The following is a 25526-nucleotide window of genomic DNA, read 5'->3' on the forward strand; positions in this document are numbered from 1 at the left end:
TTGGTGGGAGGGGTGTGCCGAGTGGAGGGGAATGAAGTGAGGGAAATGAGACAACTGTAATAGCAAATCAATATAATATATTTTGAAAAATAAAAATAAAAAAGTAACATCAAAAACTGACCCAGGAAATAGAGGGGTATATAAAAAATACCTACTCAAATAAATATGACAAAATAAAATCACATGCAGTATAATTTTCTTAATAACTGAAAAATTTGATAGAAGAATCAAATATTTTTAAAATATTATATTTATTTATTTTTAAAGACACGGTGAGGGAAGGAGAAAGAAAAAGAGAGAAATGACAATGTGTGATTGTCTCTCACACGCCCCCTACTGGGGACCTGGCCCACAGCCCAGGCTTGTGCCCTGACCAGTCATCAAACAAGCAAACCAGCCACCCTTCGGTTTGCAGTCCAGCACTCACTCCACTGAGCAACACCAGCCAGGGCTGGTAGAAGAATCAAATATTTTTGATAAAAGTAGACTCACAAAAATGAAACTATGGAAATATAGGCTGCACATGCAAAATTAATTAAATAATTAAATTACTAAAAATCAATATGGCACACACAATAATTGGTAAAGTTTGGAATTATTCAAATCTTCATTGTGAAATTCATACCAAAAATACTTAATTTAGAAAATTTCTGTACAGAAAATAGATTGCATTGCATGGAAAATTGAAGAACTAAATTGGCTAAGTGCAATTATTTTCCAAGCCTTGTTAATAATCAAGTATAAAGGCAAATGTTTCAGACACTAATGATTCCTTACAAAAACATGATTTGAGCATGTGTTTCCAAACAATGGAAAAATGAAATATGCATGGAATCTAAGACATAGTATACCTAACCCAAGTGCAATAAAAAAATAAAATTCAGGATGACTGCATTTCAATTGGCTTAAAAAGCAATTGATTTGTCTACAACCAGAGGTCAGAGAGCTCTCACAAAAATCCTTCAAGAATAAAGTAAAGCCATCTGTAACAAAGAACATGATTAAGAAACTGGTTTCTTAGTAGGTAAAAAAGGAAGAAGGGGAAGGGTTAAGTCAAGGAACATGTATAAAGGACCCCTGGACAAAGACAAAGTGGGGGAGGACTGAATATGGGAGTTGGTGGATAGACAGTGCAGGAGAGAGTGATGGGGAGAAAATGGGGTCAACTGTAATTGAACAACAATAAAAAAGTTTTTTAAGAGAAAGATAATTAGAAATTCTATCAAAACATATCATTCTTCAGAAAGTTGTGTTTTACATGAAGCCAACTAAAAGGTTTGAGCAGCTGGCACAATATAAAGCCAGGAAAAAAGTGTCCACTTGACCTTGACACCTAGAACATTCTCCATGCAGCAGATGGTCGGTGATATCAGAGTTCATCTCCTTTTCTATGGGTACAAATATTGTACTTGGTTTTAGAGTCTAGGAGTTACAAAATCATTACATCATAAAAGTTATATGTTAGTTTTAAGTGTAATGATCATCCTGATAGATAAAGCGGAATTAATTATAATTACAGAAAAGAATTCAAATGTGATAAATGCTATAAAATTTTATTGCAAGCTGGAGTTGGAAAGAAAAGATAAAGGGAAGGTCAGAGGTACCAACTTCCTCATCTTAAAACACTGGGAGAATCAAGACATTCTAAGGAAGGTTTGTGGACCAAGGAATGTAAGTGTAAGTCTATTCCTTAAAACTGCAGGGAACCAAGTGGGAACCAAATTAAAAATATAAGTAGCAAAAAATGGATGAATCATGAGAATAGGAGAATTACTGTCAGTAAGCTAAATTCCTCATCTCACATAGAGACAATTCAATTACTCGTGTTTAAACTTGATAAATCAAGAAACAGAAGTTTTGCCCTCGTTGGTGTGGCTCCGTGGATTGAGAGCCAGACTGTGCACCAAAGGGTCACAGGTTCGATTCCCAGTTAGGGCACATGCCTGGGTTGTGGGCCAGGTCAAAAAAGAAAAAAAAAGAAAGAAATAGAAGTTTAAGAGAATTATTTAGAGTAAGCAAGACAATGACTAGAAGACTGAAAAACTGAAATAGTGTCTAGATAAAAGTGGAGACATTTTACTTTTCATGTTGTATACTTCCCAGCATATCTTCCTCCTGAGCTATTTGATTTAGGGCATGTATGTATTACTTTCATAGGACTGTGGAAGGAATATAGAAGTGCTTCAAGGCCTCAAAACACCATCTGATTCAAAATATTAGGTAAAGTGACAGGCTCTAAATCTCCCTAAGTCACAAAGGAATAAAGCATAACCTCAACTTGCCATCCTAAAAGTGAAGGTCAGCAACATGTGAATCATGATCTGACATGGAAAGTCACAGGCACTGGAAGGCCCAGGAGGAGACTCTGAAAGATCTCCGTGATGGGCTGGACTGGACTTGCAAAGGAGGTGGGTGCTGCCCGGCAGAGAGGGCTCTGCTCATGCTCCTCTGAGGACTGGCCCAGCGGGCTCACGGGCCCACCCTCCCTGAATGGGCAGAAAATAAACACCAAGGAAAGAGGACCAAGGCCTCACCTCCCTAAGCACAGACTCTAAATTCCTCAGAAATCCACCTCAGTTAAGATCAGATAGCTCCAGGCCTTGCTTGCTTCAAATCTATAAATTTTATAGAGGTATTTAGATCTGAGCTCATTTGTAGGCTGGATGTTGAGGTTGCAAAGTGATATAAAACACCATCCCTAGCCCTCGAGGGTCTTACAGCAGTGCGGGGAGCCAGGCAAGTCAAGGATGGAGGATGAAACACACCATGAGTTTGGCTGCACCAGGGGGAAGCATTTGGTACTGAGGGAGCCCAGAGGAGGGCATGGTTATGAAGAATCAAACGTCATTGACCTGGGAGGAGAGAGGGAGCAGTATGCATGTATGGAAACACTGAGGGTAGCAAACGGCTTTTGTTTCTTATTTATGACTTTTCCCACAATTATAAGTGTTACATAACCTCACTGTGCTGGACCTTTTTGGCTGGCCCTCCAGACCTCTCCTCATCCTTCTTCACCCTGCTCAGTGCCCATGAAATTGACCCACAGATAGACTCTCCCTGGGCCTCCTGGAACTCTGGCTTCTGGTTGGCTTTGGCCAATGGGAGGCACCACAAGAATCCAGAGAGTGGTGGAGAGTGATGTCAGGGTCCTCTTTCCCAACTCTCTCACTGCTGACAGCCGTGGGCCACAGCGCCTGTCACTGGCCTAGCCACGCAGCTCTCTCTCCAATCCCGAAGCACCTCCTTCCTGCTGCCCCTTCAGACGTGGGGGAGAAGAGCCCCCACTCTCACCACACTTGGGAACTACACCCCTACTTGTTTCTGTTACTGAGTTCTGCCCATACCTTTGTAAGATGCCTCTATAATAAAACATCCTCAAAACGCCCAGTTTGATGCACCGTCTGTTTCTTGCCATGGCTCTGGCTAATAGAATCACCCATTAAATAAAATTTAGAAAACAAGACAAGGAAATGATTACCCACAAACCAAAGCCACTCAACACACACAAGTTTTGACATTTTGGTATATTTCTTTTCTGTCATCTTATTGTGCATAAATATGCAATTTTTACCTCATGAACTTTTCAATTAAGGTTTTACCACAAACATTTTTACTATGATAGGTATCATTTAATGGTGTCAACCCTGTTCCAGGTGAAATTTAGTCCTCAGGACAATCTCATGAAGTAAAGATTATCTTTGGGGCATTTCTAAAGGAAATGTTCATCTGGAACTGAGGGGAATTATTTGTGACCTTCTCCTAAGAGGTAAAGGTTTAACCTTACACCTTCTGGACTAGTGTTTCTCTGTTGGGAAGGAGCCAAACTGGATAACCTGACACTCCACTTTCCCCTGACTCGTAAGTGAAGTCACTGAGGAAATCACCAAAGGTTTGCAATACCACGCCCAGAACATTTCAACATGAACCTGGTCCACACAACTTGAGATGCCAAACATCCACCCTCAGGTTAATTAGAGCTATATGCCATGGCCTAAGCACTGTGTTTAATGCTTTAAATGGATTATCTCTCATAATTTCCCAGGAAATCTACAAAGTGGGCATTATTATATCATCCACAGTGTACAGAAGAAAACATTAGGGTTTAGAAAAATTGAGATACTTACCTATAATCACACACCTAAGTGTTGGAGAATCTCAACCTCAAGTTAACACCACCCTGTAATCCATCTGCCTGCCTAGCTTTTCATACTCAAAGCTAAGACATCCCAAGGAGGTGAGAGAAGGGAGTCAGGAGAAGAAAGACACACAGCTTCCAGCTGGCCAGGGTCTATGGCACCCACACTGTGTGTGACAGGCTTCCCAGGACATTAGCCTCACTGCCACCTTCCCAATCACGTCACTCCCATAGGCATTCCATTGGCCCCACCACAACACCCTCCATCCTAACCAAGCCAGACAGCCCAAGGTAGAGGTGCCCTATACGATGGCCACTTGTCTGTTTTGGGTGGTGGTCTAAACAGCAAGTTCTTAACTTTGGTGACCATGTTCCTTAAAGTAGGTTACAAAAAATAATATCCCCTTCCTCTTGCTTAGATTCCATAAGAAAATCAGAAAGCAAATGGACATGAACAGACTTTAACACAATTGAGCTCAGTCTAAAACCAATCCCCAGATTAGTTTGCTAGCTCTGCAGAAAAGAAGTATACATTAATTTTTCTGATTAAGTTAATTGACCAGACTATTTAGAAACTATTCAGAGGATTTTCACCCTAGGCTCAGATGGAAACAAGACTTGAGCATATCTTTACTTGAAAAGTCCAATTCCTAACACAAAGTCCAGTGTGGTGAGCACCTATCATGCCAGATGGCCACCTCCTGTCCCCATGCCCCTCTCAGAGCGCTTGAAAGAAGGACCACCACCTGATGGACACTATCACTGAGCCACACATCTTGTACCTGGTCTCTGCCTCTGATTTGAGCAGTAAATGCTTATGAAGTCCTATTCTTTATCCTGACAAACAAAAACAGAGCAAGTTCCACAGTGGCAAGTACAGACTTGAAAGAACAGAAGAACAGGGCTGCCCCCAGCCCAGACTTACCTGCTTTCTGGTAACGTGGCTCCAAACAGCAGCCCCAGTGGTACCTCTCAGAGCTCTCTCCTCGGAGCAAATCTCCCTCAGAGCCCGAGCGCTTGGTCTTGGCAGTCAGAGAGCCCTTCTGGGAGGCGCGGCTCAGAAGCTGGGTGGAGAGCATGGAGGAAGGCAAATGGGAAGAGAGCCAAAGTGATTTTAAAGAATCCTGTAGGAAACCCTGTAACCAGAGAAGTGACTGAGATGGTACTTACATTTATACTCTGGAAGCATCTGCCTTTAATCAGTGCTTAATCTAACTCTGCAGAAAGCATCATTAATAAAGAAACAGGTTGGTTTTTCCCCTCTTTGGCCTCATCCAAGTGGGTAGAAGAATACAGAAAAGATATGGAAGCTATGCTGTGCTTCTGAGTTCAGCCTAGCCTGAAGCCCACCTAATTCGGGGACTCCAGGGTCTCACCGCCCCCGCCCCCCCCCCCGACCTCTTGAGGCACCCACTCAGCTCTTCCTCCTTCCTTTTCTCCTGTGCTATCAACATTGGGGGTTGAGACCAATAAAATACACGCTTGTTTATGTGGTTGTCATAAGGGACACCAAGAAGACTCCTTAGCCACCAAAGCATCTCCCCATAAACTCCCCAACATAAACTTCTGTTTTGTTAATTCTTGGGAGAATTTGAAGCTCTTTCGGAGGTATCACACCATAAGCTATTTTCAGTCACCTGCCAGAGGAAAGCTGACAGCCAACCGTGATAAAGGATATAAGTGGGTGTTTACAAAAAGGAAGGAGGTAGAAATAGGTGTTTAAAGGAGAGTTGGATGGGAATCGCGGGCAGATTTCAGTACTGCCAGAAGGGACACTAAATACTAGTCAAAAAAATTGGCAGAAGTCACAGCTCCACCACTATACGCTGCATGATAGTGAATGGGTCACTCAATTTCACTGAACCTTAATTTTCTCTCTATAAAATAGGATAATTCTTTTAAACATCCTTAGTCTCAAGAAGCAAATGTGACAATACCTGTAAAAACACTTTGCAAACACTAGATAAAGTATCTGTTAATTTTTAAAAGATTTTATTTATTTATTTTTAGAGAGAGGGGAAGGGAGGGAGAAAGAGGGAGAGAAACATTGGCAGGGCATAGGCCACAACCCAGGCATGTGCCCTGACTGGGAATTGAACTGGTGACCTTTTGTTTCGGGGCAGGAGGACACTCATTCAGCTGAGCCACGCTGGTCAGGGCAGTACCTGTTATTTTTTAAGAAGGAAAAGACCTGGTTGCTTTCCTCCCACAGAGAGGAACTGAAATCAGACACGGGGTTAGTACCAGGCCTGACAGCATACACATGACCTGACTTTTTAAACCAGTGATCAGAAATTCTAAGGCCTTGTCTGATTTCAGGCTGACTCTCAGAATAAGAGAAGATCAAAGAATAGGAAAAGCACTCAGAGTTAATATGCATTTTTTACATGGATAAAAATGTGTGTGTTTGAAGAGGTAAAAGAGACCTTTAACTCCATTATCTCAAAAGGCCCTGGCCTTTTTAATATAAACTCTTTGCAAATATTATTTTCCTAAGCTATTAAGTCACATTCAGACTTCTCACTCTGAAGTTTCAGAGAACCTTTCTACTTCCATCTTCAAGGTAGATGTAAATGATCCCAAATGTAAGGACTTAAGTTGACAAAGGGCAAAACACAAACATAGGTCACCCAAGCAGTATGGGGTTTGCATTCAGGACTTTCCTCAGACTTGTGTTTGACAGACAGAGCAGAGCACCTGTGCGGAGTCCTCATGATAAGAGAATACTAAGGAAGGCCTTGGCTGGTGTCGCTCAGTGGATTGAGCGAGGGCCTGCAAACTACGCGATCGCGGTTCAATTCCCAGTCAGGGCACATGCCTGGGTTGCAGGCCAGTTCCCATTTCCCGGCAGGGGACGAATGAGAGGCAACCATACATTGATATTTCTCTCTCTCTCTCTCTCTCCTTCCCTTCCCCTCTAAGAAAAATAAATAAAATATTTTAAAAAAAGAGAATACCAACGAGCCTGGTCAGGGTGCCCCCACATTTGCATCCCTGGAGTTATACGGAATTGTTACCTCCCTCATCTGCTAACAGGTAGTGCTCCCTGCCAGTCTCAGCCCTACTACCTGATACACTGACCAGCTTCAACATCAGTGGCCAAGCAAGGTGCATCATCTTTCACAGAAGCCACACCTCCCATCTGTTTATTTAGCAAAGATGACATTGAACTTCCATTATTGCAGAGCACCTGGAAATACTGAACCAAGACCAGAACCCTTGAGGCATGCAGCCCACTGTGTGACAAAGGTATACAAAGAACTCTAAAACAAGAAAGAGATTATCAAAAGGCTGCAAGCAAGAATCGACCAGAGGCCTTCACAGCAGGGAACAGGGAGCAGCTCGGTCTGGGAAGACTTCCAAGAAGAGATGGGATTCAAGCTGAGGCTCAGAAGATGAGTAAGAACTCAATATTCAGAGCACATAGAGATGGGCTTTCCAGGAAAAGCATGAACAAGGACACACAGGCATAGAAGAACAGAGCATGTGTAGAGAATGTCAAATGGTCCCAGGAGGATGGAACATGAACAAGGAAAGGGGCATGGAAGAGGAGGCTATGGTGAAGGGATGCTTTGCCTGGCATTATATACTACTTGATTACTACTAAGGAATTTGAACTTGAACTTATATTGGGAAACAGGCATGGATACTGGCACTGTTTGAAGCTTTTAATTACTTATATGTAACTATCAAGTCCTCTGTTTCCCTAATGTGCACCACTGCTAATATCCCACTGACAACAAGATATCTGTGCAAATAAACAGATGTTATTACGTAATGCTGAGGGTGCGATGCATGTCACAACAGTTGTGAGCAGCCAAAGAGAACAGAACACTTTGTGGCAGGACTGGCTATGACTGATTTTAGGGACACAGCTCTGAGAAAGTACAGAATCCACTTCCTAAGAATCACTTGCCTTCAAAGTTGTAAGGGAGATTCTTTGGCAGATCCTTATAGGAAACATGCTCAGAGCGGACACAGTTTCATGATCTTGTTTACTGCTATGGCCCCATTATAACAGTACATATCATTTAACAGGTGCTTAATAATTATTTGTGAATGGATAAAAAAACAGTAACCTCCTCACAATCCTTTCTGAAAACCAGCCCTGGCTCCTCAATCCTCTGTCTGGTCCCGGAAAGTAAGTCCTAGCCAGTCCTCCTTTGCGAGACCTTGTTCTTCCCTCTCATCTTTTACTCCCAGCCAGCCTCACCTAGAACAAGCCCTTCTCATCTCTCATCTAGACTGTCACAATGATCTACCCAATGGGCAGTCTGCTCCAGCCCCTTCCTGGTGGACTGTCCCACACACTGACCACTCTGCCCCAGGCACATCTAGCTCTCGTCTGTGCCCTGCCCTGTGCCCACTCTAAGCATTGCTAAAGCTGCCCTCCTCTTGCTTTTTTTCTTACTGTTTTTCCCAATCTCTCAATACCTTGATTCCTGCTGTTCCCATAAAGCCTTTCCCAGCCATGCCATCCCTCAATGTGTTAGCTCCCTCTACATAAGTAATTACCAATATTCTAATAGCACACTGTGTCATATATACCTTTATAATCAGCTCCATACCATTTCAAAATTATTTTAGATATTACCTTTATGTTTTGGTCTGGGTTTCTCCAGAAGCATTGGACAAGCACTTGGGAGTGATCACAGGAAACAGGAGTAAGGGAGAAAGGAATGGAAGTCTAAGAAGGAGAAGCCAAGAAAGGGCATGCACTTAAGGTGATTACTGTTATGGCCAACTTGGACTCAGCCTCCTTGGGGAGCCTCTAAGAAACCACACAGAATGCATTTGAGAATTAGGAGGCTGGACATTTATCCTCTGCCTTACATTCCCTGTCAACAGAGGGTCGTCCACAGGAACATTATGGTACCCAGCCTCCAAGATGGCCCCAATGACTTTTATCTCTGGTATTCAGGTTCTTATGTAGTCTCATCCCAAGCTGAACAGGTGTAACCAACATGACATTGCAGAAGTGACCATCTGTAACTTCTGAGGCTTAGTCATAAAAGGGAAAGTGGCTTCTTCCTTATTCTTTTGAATTGCCACCCTAGAGGAAGATAGCCACCATGCTGTGAAAATTCTCAGTCATATGGAGATTTCATGCGGAAAGGAAATGAGACTTCTTGGAATAGCCAGGACCAATTTATCATCCATGAGTCATCTTGGAAGCAGATCCTCCAAATCTCAGTTAGGGGTTAACTTCCCTTCAACCTCCAAATCTCTGGACTACGCTTGCTCACTGGCTGAGAGAGCTCCCAGGGCTTTGGAGAAAGTGCCAAGACAGAAAAGCCCCGAGAAGCAAGGTTAGATGCTGGGAGCATGAAGGAACTGCCCACCACTGCTTCAGCGGAAGTCAGAGAAAGGCTGAGGGACTGTGACAGGGCTACCAAAAGCACCTGCTATACTCGGGAACTTCCTAAAAGATGGCTCCCATGTATCCTCTATTCCCTCCAAAGGGTCGCACCAAAGGGCGGCACATACGTGTAGATACTGAGCAAAGCCTTCTATGTGCAGCTCATGAGTTCTCCTGCCACGCAGCAGTGGAAGCTGCTCTGGCCTGTAACATCCACAGTTCCTTCCTTGAACCTATATATTTAACATTTAGTTCACTCTGCTTCTACTTTATGCCTTGTATTATTGAGTACTGTTTTGGCTGCAAGTAATAAAAATCCTAACCCTAGCATACAGTATTTGCAAAAGAGATAGATAGAGATAGAGAGAGAGAGATAGACTTTATTGGCAGGAAACAGGGTGTGGTACAGAATCTACAGAAAGAGAGGCTGCAGACCCTCATGGACTAAAACCAAAAACTGAATAGGGTCAGGAACCTCAAAAACTCCTGTCTCTCCTTGCCTTTTGTGGCTGCTGCCATTCCCCAGCCCCTTTTCTCCCCTGCCTTGCTGTATACTGGCCTCCTCTGGTCCTCGCTGACCTGACAGAAAATGGCCACTCTCCACCACCTGTTCACATGCTGATCCCTTTCATTCTCAGACACAAACTCCTGGAGAAGGAGCTGAACCAATCAATGGAGGTCAGGCAGTTCCTGCTGCCAACCTGGGGATGAACCGGGAGAAACAATTCCTAAAGAACTCCCGAATGAGGGCAGCACCATCACACCATTTTTAAAATAAATGAGGCAATAGGCATGAACTCCCCTCTGTATACTTTTAAACGTTATACAGAGGCACAACTTTACTGTTATTTGGGAACCAATACAGTTTAGAAGGGAAACATTTACACACACACAGAGGACTTAGAAGCCTTGAATTCTACCTTGTTCTCTGAACCTCAGCTTCTTAACCCAAAAATGGCACTGATAACACCTACTGTCCAAAACAGTCATGAAATTTAAATAGTCAAGGACAACACTTTGTAAAGTACAAGCTAAAATAAATGTATGTGGTGGCGGTGAGGTTAAGCATTTACATATATGGTCCCCCACTAGTGAACACATCCCTACCCCACTGAGGGGCACAAATACATATACACTTCAAATTCTTCACACCCACCACAGCCCTACCACACTTAAGTTTCAACAAGTAGTAGCTATGGTGGACTGCTGACTTCTCCGTGCAGGAGGGCTGCGGGAAGGAATGGTGAGAAAGAGCAAGGCAGGCAGAGAGGCATGCAGCCAGCCCGAGGCTGGGAGAGGTGGCCAAGTCTATATGGAAGCTCAGCGGCGGGACTGGCTGGCAGTCAAAAAGGATATAATTAACTTAGGAATCACAATAAACTTGTAGCCATGCTTAATAGGCTTCAAATATTTTCTCAATTTGCCCTGGCTTCATTCTTCTCAGTTTGCCCTCATTGGGGGGGGAAGGGAAGGAAAAAGACAAGGAAAAGCCTTAAAAGGGCAGCACCACCAATCTTGTAAAAGAGGAATAGGTGGAGGCTTTGAACAAAACCTCAGTGGCCTATTGTGACATCAGATATCTGTGCTGCCACTTGAGACCACACAGAGGAAAGGAGTTCCAACAGGAAGAAACACATCTGACCTGACTGTGAAGCTGCCTTCTCCAACGCCCCTCCCTGTCCTCTGTCTTGGTCATTTCTTGGAGGCTAAAGGTGGTCCAGGGGCTGTGGTTTAGTGTCCCCTGAAGTTTAAAGCCCAGTTGTTTGACCACTTCAGCTTTTTTTCTCTGCTTTTTACTCACTAGATAGAAAGTAGATGCTGGTATTTTGGGAGCAAATGTAAATGCTTCTGGAAATGGATTCACAATGTGCACAGAAGACTCCAGAGACACGTCTGCAGATAGTCAAATTCAGAAACAGAATGACTAGGTACCACAGGACAATTAGAGGACATTCCCCCTCACTACACTACACGGCCTCAGGCTAATTGCTTCATGCCAAAACCTGAACCTGATGAACTCAGTTCTCTTTCTCAAATCCTGACCACAAAACCTCCCCTGGCTATGGTACAACCAAACCCCCAGGCATGCTTGACCCTGTGGCCATCTGTCACCATGAAAAGAACACGTCCTTTTATCTGTAGTATAGGTGTTAGCTGTCCCTCTGGTGCCACCTGTATCCACTCTCCTGCCCTCAGGGATGAATTTCTTTCCACCTTCCCCAATCCCACTAGACCCCCAGTTTTCTAGTCACCTAATTTCCTACCATCTTGCTTCTCAGGAATGAGGCAAATTTCTTTCAACACCTTGAGCATAATAGTTTCAAAGACGCCCCTACGTTCTTTCACATCCATGCCCTGGGGACTTACCCTCCTTCTCAAGCAACTCATCTGAGTATTTCTTTCAAATACACAATATACTCTCCTTGAAGCCTCATTTTCAAGGCATTTTAGTCAAGAGGCACCCTGAAGTGAGCGTGCGTGTACAGACCACCCGGGTCCCTCCACAAGTTCTCCCTCCTCAACTCAGTTTTTGAAATTACATGTGCCCTGGCCAGTCTAGTCTGCCAGAACCTTGGCTCCTTGGAAGCCAGTGAGCTCTCTCCCAAAGCACCAGCACGGCATTTCCTTCTGAGAGCAAATCAGAGCAGTGGTCTGAGGGCCCTGACATGGGGCCTGCGATGCGCGCCCAGAGCCCAGGGACTTTGCTCAAGAGAAGGAGCCTATGTGGGCGCTTCCTCAACCCATCTGAGGGCCCAGGCTTCCTCACCGGCCCACCTTTGGGCCCATCCCCACCATCAGAGGGCCCAACGGGCCTTGATAAAGCTGCGATCTGGGGGGGGCCCAGGGTCTCACAGCCTCAGTGACTCAGAGCTATAGCCCCTGCTGCTCCAGTTCTGTTACTACCTCCACAGCCTTAAATGCAAAACGCAAGTGACTGATGCGAGTCCCTGAGAACCCAGGTGTACATTCACACCCCACATACAGTCACACCCACACACACAGCCCAGCAGAATAGAGACATGAAAGTGAATAGACCCAGAAAACCTGAAACTTCACTGGGGCCACTGCCTGATTCCTTTTAAGGAAAAAGTCCAAAATCCAAGGAGCTGAGAAAGGGAGGTTCACAGGCCAGGTGATCCCAGAAAGGAGACCAACGAGCAAGCAAGCAGGCAAAGGGTCCGCTAACTGTCACTGGCCTAGTAAAGGCTCACTTTCCTGACCTCACCTCTTCCTACTGCCATGGTGGTCCAACGGCTGTGGTTTTAGGGTCCTGTGAAGATGAAGATGAAGATGGAGGCTCACACCGAGCTCCAGCCAGACCCCAGCATGGGCTGTCCTCTCATCTACTTCCTCCCCCAAATCACACCAACATTCAGGACTCAGTTCAAGTCCTCTCCTTCAGAGAGCTTTTCTCAAAGAAAGGTCTTGCTTTGCTGGCACTGACAAACACTGTCCCCTCCTCCCTCCTCTGACCATTTCATACTGGATGAGCCTCATTGCCTCAGTCAGATTAAAAGCTGGTCCAGGGCAAAGACTGAATCCTCTCCCGTTGTGTCTCTCCACACCCAGCCTGGAGTTGATGCTCATAAATTAACATGCAAGGTCCCTATTAAATGGGATGAAAGATGCTAGATGGGAGGTGGCTCAGCTGCTTCCAGAAAGACACTCGTGTTTCAAAGCTCAAGGAAAGCAGGAGGATGGGAGGGGAGGGAGAGAAAGCACTCACTAAAAGCTTGCAGAGTAACAAAAGAGCTGAGCATCAGAACAAAGTCTCATTTAAAAGAGCAAAGGAAACACTAGAAGGCTGTTAATGGTGAACTGAATATGATAAATTATTACTTAATTCACTTGGTTTCACTCCTTGTTATTATGCACAGTTAATTGGAGGGAACAAAATGCTGGGCCTGCTGGAATGGGGGTGGGAAGTAGGAGCAATCTCAGGCTGGTAGCTTCTCCAGGACCACAAAGCCATCGTGTAGGGATGATAAGCACTGGGCCAACCCCACTCCCCAGCCTCCTGTGGTAGCTGGGTCCCACTGACCCACACTCTGGTCTCCCAGGGGCTGGAGCTATTGGCAGCCAGGCGGCCTAAGGCAGGGAGAATCGGAATGTGGGCAGAGTGGCAGGAGGCCCTGTAATGGTCTCCTGGGCCCTGAACACCACCTCTGTCACTGCTGGGCCCCACTCGGTATTTCTCACCCTAAAGGAAGACAGATGGCCTCAGTAGCAGATTTCATCTCTCCTCAAAGATGTGGTATTTGACTGGTTTTTCCCTGTTTCTATTTATTTACTATATTTACCCTGAGTTCCTCCTAAATTATAAGACACTTACTGGGGGAAGGAACCAAAGGAGACACCAAAATAAGTAGAGAAGAGCTTCTGCCTTCACTCAGTTGGGAGAACAGATACAAGTATCCTGAAATCATTATGGGCCACATCAAAAAAATATTTCTAACATTTAATTTAAGACAAGATCTGTTTGAGTCGGGATTTTATTAATAATCCTGTGGCTAAAGGAAGAAGAGGCAGGCAAAACAGAGCCTGATAACACCATCAATGAGAAAAATTTAGAAACATAGAACAGCTACAGACCAGGATTTCGTAAGTAATGTTTATATGACAATTAATTAGCAAGGCTTGGGGAGTTATAGTCACAGGATTAGAGAAAACATTAAAACATTGAAGTCCACCTGTCTAACTAAAAGATAGTTTAACAAACATCAACAAAAGACATTTGCATAATTACAGAAATAGTAAAAGAGGATTATAAGATATAATGCAGGTCTAAGTTTGAAGACCATGTCCCTTTTCCTAAACATGCACTTAAATCAATATTTAATCTTATGATTAAGGACTATTCCCAACCTTCAGTTTTATAACAAGAAATAACTTTTAATTGCTACACTCCTTTTAGTGAAGCATAAACGTAATCACAAGAGAAAAAACTTTTTCACAACCCTGCTAATTAGAGGCTCGCAGTCTCTCCTTGCACGAATATATATATATATAATAGCTTAAAGAAGACCCTGGAGTGACATTTCTATCAGTATAGGAAGTTAGATATCTTGAGTAATTCTTACAGTTGAAACAATAATGTATTAAAAGATAAAAAAACTTAAAACATTAAAAAATGTCTGAGGATTCTACAGATAAGCAAAGCAAAAACCCTTGGGCGAAAGAATGTTAGAACCAGCTTTTACCTAAAGGCCAGGCCTCGGAGACTTTATGTTCCATTGGATGGCTTCATGGGGAGTGAAGCAAGACAGAAAGCCTGGGGCCCATTTAAAGTGGTATGTTAGCCCTGAATGGTGTGGCTCAGTGGGTTGAGTACTGACCTGTGAACTAGAAGGTCATTGGTTCCATTACCAGCTGGGGCACATGCCTGGGTTGCAGGTCAGGTCCCTGGTTGGTAACAGGCAACCAATCAATGTTTCACTTGCACATTGATGTTTCTCTCCCTCTCTTTCTCTCTCCTTTCCTCTCGCTCTAAAAAAAGAAATAAAATATTTTTTTAAAAAGGTTAACTATTAAAAATAAATAAAGTGTTTAAGAGCGATCTACTGTGCAAAGCTAGGGCATCAGAGGGCTTACACTCATAATGTAAGGTAAGTAAGAAGTCAAATCTGCCTCTACAAGGAGGGCAGCAGAAGCAAACACAGAGTCTTTCCAGAGGAATTCCACTCTGATCCAGGGCCAAGCAATGAGGCTTTAACAAAACTTTGCAGTTTATAATCAAAATCACAAAACATACAAGGAAATAAGTCACTATGAATGAGAAATTGAAACAATAGACAACATAAAGATTTTAGGTACCGGAATTATCAGACAGAAAGTTTAAGAGCTAATAGAAAAGCTTAAAAATATGAGGAACGAGAGACTACAAAGAATGATCTTAGCCAATTTTTAATGAAACGAATATCCAGAAATTAAAGTATTTAGCAACTGCAGTTAGAAACATAATACACAACTTCTGGCCAAGATGGAGGCGTAGGTGGAAATACCATACCTCCTCGCACAACCAAGTTTGTGAACAACAAAGATTTAGAAACCAGAATGCAACCAGAACAGAGAGAAAATTTAACTGTACTGAAACCTGATAACAACAACGAACCATTCATCCAGACCGGTAAGAGGGGCGGAGTTGGCGGCTGGCGGAGAGGGGTCACGGCAGGAAGAAGAAGCTGGACTGACCCAGGTGTGCAGGCGGCAGTTGCCAGATCCCAGGCTCAGGGTGGCAACGGGCATACCCAGGGATGGTGCAAGGTGGCTGGCTGACCACTGTCACACATTCATGCAAGGATAAACCAGGTGAAAAAACGGTCATTGAGACAGATGGCACAATGCAGGGCCCCAGTGCCAGGAAATAAAGCATAAAAGCACCAATTGGAAAAACTTTCGGGGGTCAAGGTGCCAGGAGAGGCTCCCAGGCTCACAGAGAGTTTGTTGGAGAGACCCACAGGGTCCTGGAGGGTGCACAAGCCCACACACCCAGGAGCCGGCACCAGGGGAGCCTGGTTTGCTTGCGGAAAGCGGCAGAGGTGGCCGAAATCCAAAAGAGAGCAGAAAAAACGCCACTGCCCCTCTCTGACCCTGCCCCCACATACAGTGTCACAACCCAGCAACTGGGTTGCCCTGCCCTGGTGAACACCTAAGACTCCGCACCTCATATGTAACAAGCTCAAACAGACCAAAACATTATGGCTCAAGAAGAACAACAGCTCAAAGCCCCAGAGCCAATACTTCTAAGCGACCAAGAGATGGCCAACCTATCAGATGCACAGTTCAAAATACTGGTGATCAAGATACTCACAGAACTGGTTGATTTTAGTCACAAATTATATGAGAAAATGAAGGCTACACTAAGTGAAATGAAGCAAAATGCACAGGGAACCAATAGTGATGGGAAGCAAACTGGGACTAAAATCAATTGAGTGGACCAGAATGAAGAAAGAAACAACCAAACAGAAAAGAATGAAGAAACAAGAATGAAGAAAAGAATGAAGAAACAAGAATGAAGAAACAAAAATGAGGAGAGGCTTAGGAACCTCCAGGACATCTTTAAACATTCCAACATCCAAATTATAGGGGTACCAGAAGGGGAAGAGGAACAGCCATGAGTGGAAAACTTATCTGAACAAATAATAAAGAACTTCCCCAATTTGGCAAAGGCAATAGACTTCCAGGAAGTCCAGGAAGCTCAGAGAGTCCCAAAGAAGTTGGACCCAAGGAGGAACACACCAAGGCACATCATAATTACATTAGCCAAGATTAAAATGCAGTAGAGAATTCTAGAAGCAGCAAGAGATAAGGGGACAGTCACCTACAAAGGAGTGCCCATCAGACTGTCAGCGGATTTCTCAAGAGAGACATTACAGGCAAGAAGGGGCTGGAAAGAAGTATTCCAAGTCATGAAATCCAAAGACCTACAGCCAAGATTGCTCTATCCAGCAAAGCTTTCATTTAGAATGAAAGGGCAGATAAAGTGCTTCTCAGATAAGATCAAATTCAAGGAGTTCATCATCACCAAGCCCTTATTATATGAAATGTTAAAGGGACTTATATAAGAAGAAGAAGATAAAAAATATGAACAGTGAAAGGACAGCAAACTCACAGTTACTAACAACCATAACTAAAACAAAAGCAAACTAAGAGGACAGCTAGATCAGGAGCAGAACTATAGAAATGGAGATAACATGTAGGATTAGCAACAAGGGAGTGGGAGGAGGAAAAGAGAGGAGAAAGTACAGAGAATAAGTAGCATAGACGGTAGGTAGAAAACAGACAAGGAGGGGCAAGAATAGTATGGGAACTATAGAGTCTAAAGTACTTGTGACACATGGACATGAACTAAAGGGGAGATGGGGGGATAGGGGGATGGGGTGTGCAGGGTGGAGGGAAAGGAGGGGGGAATGGGACAACTGTAATGGCACAATCAATAAAACATATTTAAAAAATAAAATCAAACAAACAAAAGAAAAGAAACACACATAGGAAGAGAATATTTTTTAACTGGATAATAAATACAATGAAATTAGACCAGAGTGCAGCACAGAAACACAAAATGATGCAAAATAACTGAGAGGGGTTAAGAGGCTTGTGGGATAAATTAAGGTCTAGGATAAGTCTAAACTGAAGTTCCAAAAAGAAATAATAAAGAAAAAATGGAAAGACAATATTCAAAATATATTATAATAATGAAGAAATTCCCAGAATTGTTAGAAAAGCATCTATCTTCAAGTCTAAGAAGCTCTGTAAGTCCAAAGAAAGACAAAAATAATTTTTTTAATTATAAAAATTTCAGAACCTCAAAAGCAAATAGATTCTGAAAGTTACCATGGCAAAAAGGCAGATCGTGTACCAATGAGTGACAATTTAAATGATGGCTGGCACCTCAACAGCAATAAAGGAATCCAGAGAGGAAGAGAATAAAGTATCCGATGTACTGAGAGGGAAAAAAAGTCAGTCTAAAATTCTATGTTGACAAAACTATCTTTTAAAAACAACAGTGAATATAGATAATTTCAGACAAAACCTAAGAAAAGTTTATCACCAAAGATTCTCACTGAAGAAAATTCTAAAAATAATACCTCAAGCTGAAGAAAATGTTTCTAGATGGAAAGTCTGAGATACAAGGAAGGATGGTGAGTAAAAATATGTTCATGTGCAGGTAAAGCTAAGCAAACATTGACTTTAAAATTAGTAACAGTAACAGTGACAATAATGCTTAATTTGAGAGGTGAAAAAGTAGGCTAAAAGTAAAGTATTGGATAACAGGGAGATAAAGCATTCTTACATCCTTGCATTGTCTAGTTCAGTAGGATTAAAATGTTGATTAACTTTAAACTAGTATAGGCATGTTAAACTAACTTGCTAAGAAACAGACATCTGTCATTAGCATGTTACAGTTTCCGAGACTACAGTTTATTTTACTCCATATATTCCTCATCTGTAAAACTCTAATCTCATCAACCACATGATGATAAGCTATCTCTGGAGTTGGAAATTCTTTTTTTTAATTAAATGAATTTTTTCATTTATTGATTTTAGAAAGAGAGGAAGGAAAAGAGAAACATTAATTTGTTGTTCCACCTATTTATGCATGCATTGGTTGCTTCTTGTATGTGCCCTGACCAGAGATCAAACCTGCAAACTTGGAGTATTGGGACAATGCTCTAACCAACTGAGCTACCAGCCAGGGTTGGAGTTGGAAATTCTTATAATCCAGGAATGTCACTCCCGACCTGAGAGACAGATGCAAAGAGTATGACTATCTGCCCTTTCACCTTAATTACATTTCCAAGAAGTAGTTCAGAAAAACAGACCTGGAAAATGACTTAGAGTTATCTCTGATATAAATGAGAGCTCTGTCAGCTAAGAGGAACTGAAAACCAAGGGGAGTTAGTGCCTGCTGGGTCCAGCCCTATGGTGGTCGGTGTCTTTAGGGATCCACCTTCAATTTCTTTTTGTACACTTCATCCACGGTCTCCGGAAAGGGCAGTGGGCCATCTGACTGATGGCAGATTACTGAGGTCAAGTGCCACAGCGACCATGTCGAGGTAAAGGATGAGGCCAACAACGGCAGTCTACAAGGAGAACTCCAGTTCAAAAACCACAAGGGACAGGGAGTGGCCCCACTGAGTGCCATACCTTCCAGGGAGTGGGATGAATCTGACAGAGAGTGCAGAGTGAGAGAGAATTAACTCAGAACCACGGGGACAAGGGTAAGACAAAATTATAGGCTGGGGCCAACACCAGGCCCTGTTTGGAGCTGTGAGGAGCAACGGGCCAAGTGCCCGGGAGGAAACAGTAGCCCTGCTGCCTTCTCTGCTGGATCAACACCTGGACAGCTCAGGATGCAGAATTCCTGGAACTTTTAATGAGTGTAAAGGGCATTTTCCACAGAGCAAGAGGAAATTAGCTTTGCTCCCAACAAAGTGCACAAATTGTCCTGGCCTACAAAGGCACCTTTTTCTTTAATGGTTTAATGGGCCCTGGGTAAACAGTAGGTGAGCCCCCAACAAATGGAAAAGTCTGAGCTTATGTAGCACAGCCCCACAGAGCTAATAAAGCAAGGCAGGGAGCTGCTTTAAAGCCACTACTCCTTTATTAACCTAAAGAGCGTTGAAAGAACCCTGTGGATTGTTCTACTGGAACAAACTTGGGAAAAGGTTTCCTCTATTAAGGAGGTTTCTCTGAAGGTAGGGTATCAGCAGAAATACTGCCCGAAAGATACCCAAAATTCGTCCTGCTACACAGCGAAGATGATCGATGGCTCTGGAGAGGGGTGGGGGCAGGAGAGGGAAATGAGGAAGCAAAAATGCTGCCCAGCATCAGAAGCCTGGCTGTCACCTGACATTTACCACTCACTGTGATCTTGGTGGAGCCCACTCTGGGCCTTGGCTTCCACATCTGTGAAGTGTTGTAATAATAATAGCAACCAACACATATTGAGGGCTCTGCCATATGCCAGACACATGTTCCCAGCACTTTACGTGGGCTACTTCATTTAACTGTCACAATAGTCCCAGGCAGGAGGTAGGAGAAGGATGTTCAAGAGAAGCCAGAATCTGACAGTGCTGGGCACGAGTCCGACATGGCAGAGTAAGCCAGACCTGAGTAGAAGCAGGGCTGTTTTAGACAGGACCATTAGCTACAGCCCTCCCCACTCCTGTGGAACTGCTTATTTTGTTTATGGTACCTGAGTGGTTCTCGCAGCATGTGGGTTTGTGGCTCCTGGATTAGATGGACTCGGTGATTCTGCCTCCACACCAGAGTGTCAGTACTCTTTACTCCATGTCACCCTGCCCAGAGTCGTCCAGCCACTCCTCAATATTCAGGCCTCAGGCAGAGGGTGCAGGACACTGGCCACTGAGGAAGGGTACTACCGTGCCCTGTGAAATGGAGGTTCAGTGGGCACTGGGCTTTCTGCAACCTGTCCTCCCCTGGGTCAGAAGCTCAAGTCTCATTTGAATGGGAAAAGAAACTAGCAAAGGAATGAACAAGGAAATTCTGAATCTCCCTCGGACTGTGCCAGGACAAATGAGGACCCTCCTAACCTAAAAGCGAGATAGAGTGTGACCCTAAGGCAAGGTCACTTGACCTCTCTGTACCTCTGCTTCCTTATCTGCTGGTTAGGAACAGCCCCGACCTCACAGGGAGGTTCTGAAAAGCAGAGCAACCCCTCTGGGTTGCTAAAGACGCCGAAGTTTCTGGTCCTAGTCTTTTGCCCACCGTGTCAGTCCTGTGGTTTCATGAGAGAATGACCTCCCTCTATCCAGAAAAACAAAACCCCTTTCTACTTAAGCCAGCTTGTGTCGGGTTTCACCCGCCAGGAAGTTAGAAACAGATTACTTAGAGATGAACTTACTCATTACAAACATCTTCAGTTCCATGCACTTTTTCAAATATTCTTTTTCTAAATGGGCCTCTGGTAAAGATAATGATTAGTTCATAGATTTATTCCCAGGAGAGTGAGTAAAATAATGTGCTGCTCATCACAGTTCTAATTCTTTTTAGTCCCACTGCTCTGGGAAGGTCTCTACAGCAGCCATTCTTCTCCAAGCCCCTCCACCTCTGCTCAACTGCCAGGCCGTGGGAGAAACCCCCGAGTCTTGCTTCATGGCCAGCAGTCCTCGTCACTAAGAGGACCGCATGCCTCCAAGTTGAGTTACTCACTCTTCAACTGAGGCCCCTCCACTGGGTCAGCTGGATGCCAGCTACCTCTTCCTACCCTTCAACATGACCTTCAATCACATGAGCTCCCCATTTTCCCATAATTGCAGAAAGAGTTGGTTTCCATTGACTGCAATCTACGTACCCTAGCTCCAATAGGTTACCTCAGTGGTAAAGGCAAGGAAGTAGATGGTGAAATGGAGGTGTGTATACTGAGGTGTCAAGGAAGGCCTTTCTGAGAAGGTGTGATTTGTTCTGAGCTTTCAACAAAGTGTGAGAACTAGACGGGAAAAGGTCTGAGGCGGAGCATTCCTAGAAGGTCACAGGAAATGCAAAGACCCTGGGGTGGGAGCATTGTCAAGGGGCGGTGAGGGAGCCAGTGTGGCTGGAGCTGAGTGTGGTAGGAGATAAGAAAGAGAACAGGACAGAGGCTGGAGCATGGGGCACCTCCAGGTTACTCTGATGATTTGGGGCTTTAAGATGTGGCATTAGCCACTGGATGGCTTGGACAGAGCAGAAACGTAGTCTAGGTTTTAAAAAATATCTTTCATGAGAAATGATGTGGGAGATATGTTAGGAATAGAAATACCAGTAAAGACGCTGTCAGGAGTCCAGACAAGAGGTGACAGTGGCTTGGTCACAGTGGAGAGGGAGAAGAGCCAAGAGATTTGTGATAGTTTTAAGGAAAAGCTGCCTTAAAGTATTTGCTGAAGTGGAGTGTGAGAGGAAGACAAGAATCAACGTTGAGTCCTGGGTTTTGGACTGAATCGTGGAGTAAATGGAGTTGCCAGTTTCTGCGATGGGGAAAACTTTAGGCAAAAGAGACTTGTCATTTAAAAGTCTGTCTGAGACATCTATAACTGAGTAAGAAATGATCGCAAAAGTTAGTAGCTTAAAATAACAGTAAACCATTATTACCACACAGTTTCTGTGGGTCAGGAATTCAGGAGTGACTCACTGGGTGCTTCTGGCTCACAGTCTCTCCCAAGGTTGAGGTCAAGACGTTGGCTGGGGCTGGAGGATCCACTTCCCAAGCAGCCCCCTCACTGTCTGGCAAGCTGTTCTGGCCATTGGTGGGAAACTTTCATTCCTCACCACCTGCACCATTCCACAACTGACGAGTGTGTCCCCACAATATGGCAGCTGCCTTATTCCAGACAGGTGATTTCAGAGCAAGGCAAAAGCCACAATATCTCTTATGACCTCACCTTAGAAGTCACACTCAGTTATTCCCACAACATCTTGTTGGTTGCACAGGTCAGCTCTATTCAGTGTGAGAGGGAATCACACAGGGACATGATACCAGGAGGCAAGGATCACTAGCCATTTTGGGGGCTAGCACCCACACTGTCCATGCAGGTGCTGGAAAGCAGTGCAGACAGAGCCAGCAGGTTGTCAGAGGGCACAGCTAGCAGAAAGAAAGGGGAGAGTAGGCTGGGTTGGAGCAGAATGATCAGATTATAAGACACAGAAACAGGTCAAAGGGAGTGATTCCAGATGTGCGGAATGGTGGACTTCAGCTGGGTGTTCCCCACTAAAGAGGGAGCTGGGCTGAACAGACCCTGCTTCTGCCACATTTGTCAAAATTCCCATAGGTTTCCTCGTGGGGTTCTGAACATGGAGGAGCCCACCAGAATTAATGAATGGGGAAGTAATCAACAGAAGGAAGAGGAAACCGAGCTAAAGGTGTAAACTAAATCAGCCAAGGCTACTAGTCAGTGTTGAAATGCAAGTGTCTCTCCTCCCTTTCTCTCACTCTCCTCCAAGTGCTGATCGGACAGAGGGCTGGGGAAAGGACAAGCAGCCAGTCGCAGTGGCCCTGAGTTTGGAGAGAAGCAAACATAGGACAAGGAGTGACTGAAGTAACTACCAAATCCGTGCAATTCTGGGGGAAAACTGACTGGAACCTAGCAACCCTGTGATAGTTGCACTGTGGTTCAGACTCTTGCTCCAGCTTTGCACCGAGTCTGTTGAAGCTGGGATCAACAGAGCCATATGGCATTTTCCAGCTATGAGACCACTGCCTGCCTGGTGGTCAAGGAGGCATCCTTCCACACCTCCACAAATACAGCAGGGCCATCAGAGAGGAGACACATCCAACTGAGATGCAAGGCTCTGCCCTCCCAGACCCACCATACAAAACAATTTTAATGTGAAACTACCCATTAAAACATAGAGACTAATGCATGGTAAAAGAGAGGCTGGGTGCATTCCCAGGAGGATGAGAAAATTAGCATCACAGGTATTTATTCATCCTTCCTCCCTCCTCTTCTGTTTTGTCCTCTCCTCTCTTTCCCTCTCCTCTCCTTCTCTTCTCTCTCCCTCCCTTCCCCCATCTCTCTCTCTCTGCCACCCTCCACATACACACACCTGTCCTGTCTTTACAGCAGTCACTATCACCTTGCAGGGTTGGCTAACAATAGCACAGGCATGCCTGAGGCCTCTATTCCTAGCTTATGGCTTCTTCCACAGTGACAGGGTCTCTCTCAGTGCCTGCACCCTCTCAGAGGCTCCCCAAGGAATGAGGGTCAAATTCTGAGTAAGGTAGTGATTTCCCCAAGACATTCTGAGACCCAAAAGTTGCCTCCCGCGAGTTGGATTCACACAAAGGAAGCTGATACCTGCCCATGTAATCCAAAGGTCTGTAGCTTCACCTCCAAGATGGCCCACCTTGAAACCTATCAAACTCAGTCTGGGCACTGACACTTCAGTGAAGGCTAATTGATCGGATTTACTGAGTCTTACCTTGAAAATGAAAAGCCAAGGTGCCCTGTTGCCCCAGGCCCATCCTTGTAAAAGAGTTCTCTTAACAAAGGACCGCGCCCCAGCTCCAACCACATAGGAAGCCAGCCCTGCCTGCCTGTTATTTCCAAGTCCACGGCCTTGCTGCCCACCTTTGAAATGCATCCGGTCCTGGGCTGAGCCATACAAGGGAGAAGTGCTCTTCCTTTCTCTGCTTATTGTCCCTCTCTCACGCTCCGAGCCTAGGCAATTTCATCTTCTCATCTCCCCGGACAGGTACACATGCTGTCGTCTCCATCATCAAGTTCCCACACCACTTCATTCCTCCTTACAGTTCTCTTCCTGTCTTGGTCAGCAGTGGCATCCCTGCAGTTCACACTGCCCTCTGGGGTCCCCTTCCAGTCTCTTCCCGCCTCAGGTGCTCACACCCTGCTCTCACCTCTGTCCACCCTGCTCCGTCTCCCCACCACCGTTCTCAGTGCCCCCTCACCATTTCTCCCTCCACTGTCCCCAAGCTTTTGCCCAGCAAGAGTTCTGCCACAGCTTGGGACAATTCTAATCCCTTATAATAAACCTCTTTAGAGTTTAATAGGATAGCTACATTAAAGATGTTTTATAAGTGGCAAGATGTACCTAAAGGTTTGTTTATCTTGTAACAAATAATTTTATAAAGGATAAAACAGAAATTTGGATAAGTTAGATGGCTCCTTCAAGGTCACACAGTTAGTTAGTGGCAAAGAATTCAAGGCAGGATTCTAGTACTTGCCGACCCCAACTATACTTCCTAAAATATTAGGAAATAGACAATCAGTGGTGTGTAAAAACAATGGCTACACATTCTTTGGCATTATTGAGAGGTGGGACTCTGTGTCTCTTCCCTTGAATCTAGGCAGACTTGTGACCGCTTCAACCAATAGAGAGAGCTGGAAATGATGCTGGGTCAAAAAAGATCTACCTGGTTCTCTTGGGAAGCTCACTCTGGGGAAACTCAGCCTCCATATATGCATAAGATCACCAAATATCCTGAGACTGCTGTGCTAGAAAGGCCACATGTGGTGGTCTGGTCAACAGCCCCAACTGAGCTCCCAGCTGACAGTCAACATTTAGCCATGTGATGTTCAATCTGGACATCTAGCCAGGCGGACCCTTAGAAGATGCCAGCCCCCAACTTTTAAGTGACCTTGCTGCATATACGTCCTTCCTAGTTGAGGCTCCAGACATCATGGATCAGAAAAGCCATACTTTTCGTTGCCCTGCCTGAATTCCTGACCTGCAGAACCATTCTACGAATATAGTAAAATGGTGGTTGGAGGACAGTTTGGGGGTGATTTTTTATGCAGCAGCAACTGGAACAGACACATACAACCTCTGCATCTGTTTAAGTAACAAATTTCACATGACTTCCTCTAACAGCTTTTTAGAATTAACAGGCCATGAGTAGGTGCCAATTTTAAAGGACGTGCTTAAAGGGGACAGAACCTTCCCCTCTGTTCACATTCACACCCCGGCCAGGTCTGCTCTCTGAAAAGCAGCAGACAAGCTAAGGTTTCAACTCCAGAGCCACCATAACCTCCCTGAACTTGAGTTCCTCCCCCAGAAAAATGAAAGTTAGGAAGT

General features: G+C 44.5%; 1 protein-coding gene across 1 annotated transcript in view; it reads right to left on the reverse strand.

The window, feature by feature from the left end:
* Positions 1 to 25526, reverse strand: part of SCN11A (sodium voltage-gated channel alpha subunit 11) — a 131010-nt gene that overhangs the window by 80787 nt on the left and 24697 nt on the right. The window contains exon 2 of the mRNA XM_037030552.1: positions 5061 to 5199. The gene's annotated coding sequence lies outside the window, so the exon portion shown is untranslated. The remainder of the gene's footprint in view (positions 1 to 5060; positions 5200 to 25526) is intronic.

This window comes from Sturnira hondurensis, unplaced genomic scaffold, assembly GCF_014824575.4.
Source record: "Sturnira hondurensis isolate 20B ecotype Veracruz unplaced genomic scaffold, ASM1482457v3 Scaffold0020787, whole genome shotgun sequence".
NCBI classification, from domain to species: domain Eukaryota; kingdom Metazoa; phylum Chordata; class Mammalia; order Chiroptera; family Phyllostomidae; genus Sturnira; species Sturnira hondurensis.